A 1,729-nucleotide genomic window follows, 5' to 3' on the forward strand; every position below is an offset into this window, starting at 1 on the left:
GCCTCTTCGTCCACAGGCTGACTGGGAGCAAATTTGCTCCTAGTCACCGTCTACATGTGCAGTAGTGTGCAGTATTTACAGGTACTAGCTAACTTCACAGTAGCCTAAATACCCCACATGTGTAGACTTTGATGCTTTACTGTGCAGTAGACTCATCTACTGCACAGCAAAGCATCTTGTGTAGATGCGCCCTGTTTCTAACAGTTAAAGGTTTTGCTTAAGACCAAATGCAGAAAAGAAGAATATTATTTAAATCTTGATTTTAATCCAATACCTTGGGTATCTTATCCTGGATTCCTAATTACATCCCTGCATATAAACAGAAAGAAAATTTGTTTGCAACATGAAATATCTGGCTGATGACTTTTCCTTTTCTTTTCTTTTTCCAAAGTAAAGAAGAGCCTGTGTTCAAGTTACTTAACTTGAAAAAAACTGAACATGTCATCAGCCAGAGAGGCATATATGGAGAGAGGGAGGCCATTTAAAATGTGGTTTATAACTTCATGAATATGGAAGACATGAATTGGCATGATATTTGCATGTGCACACAGCCAGATAGATGCAACAACCAGTATACAATAGATATTTGCACAGATATGTTATCAACAAAAGTAACAGGCACAGTTGAAGGCACCTGCCTAGGGACCCTTCAATGTTTTCTTGAATGAATCTCTTTCAAAAAATGTCAAAGCCTCCAGGAATTATTGCTGTTCTGCTATACTACCATAGCTTCATCCAAGCATATATTACAGTTCATGGACTATAAACCAGCAGGAGTATGAAAGCTAATATCCACCCATAAATAAAAATCTACAATTTAGGCTGAGGTGCATGAAAAATCTGGAAAAAATGTTAAACATTCAAAGATTACAGTGCATTAGCAGGAAGAAATATACGTCAAGAACTCTCTAGAGCTTTAAGATGACTATTTCATTACAGGTAATTTAGAAAAAGTGATTACTGTAGGCCTTAATTAAAGGACAAATAACATGGGAATTTTCCTAGTGGACAAGTCTGTTGTTCAGAAGTCCAGGGTCCTATTTCCAACAGAAAATTGGAAGATTGTGGCCAGAACAGGATCCTTCAAAGAAGTGCTAACATTTTTGTAATGAAGAGTTATAAAACAATCTGCTCATTAGGAAAGTGATTGTTTCAAGCTTTAAAACTTAAAGAACTGTCTTGTGCTCATAATTCTGACTACTGCAACAGTGGATATTCTCATGACCCTTGTAAAAGGCTATTCTTGGTTTAAAACCTTGCCAAGTTTTAGTTTCAGTTTGGGGCAGCACAGGGCAATTATGCCTGCTCTTAAGAAACATGGGGGCATGTCTTTACTGCTCAATTACACGCCACCTCTCAAATTAAAAAGTAGCAGGGCTATGACAAATGGGCTAATTAGCTCTGCTGTGCTAGGTAAACACTTACAGATTTGGGAGGTAGCATGTGTGGAGTTGTACGCTGTGCACAGAAGCACCTGTATGCTCCATATTGAACATATAAAACCATGACAAACAATACTTTTCTATTACTTTTTAGGTCCTCAGCAACATTATGTTGGAGATCTTACCACAGACCATCTCCTTTGAAAAACTATAGAAATTTTCTTTGAATGCAAGTGATTGAAATACGTGCTCATGACAGTAGTTGAACTAGTGAGGTGAAAATGGGGCACCAGCCCCGAGCACCAACCTAGAGGGGGTGCCAGTTTGGCTGCCTCCCCCAGGAGTCT

Source organism: Crocodylus siamensis, chromosome 2 (assembly GCF_052110815.1).
Source record: "Crocodylus siamensis isolate JL-2025a chromosome 2, ASM5211081v1, whole genome shotgun sequence".
Taxonomy (NCBI): Eukaryota; Metazoa; Chordata; order Crocodylia; family Crocodylidae; genus Crocodylus; species Crocodylus siamensis.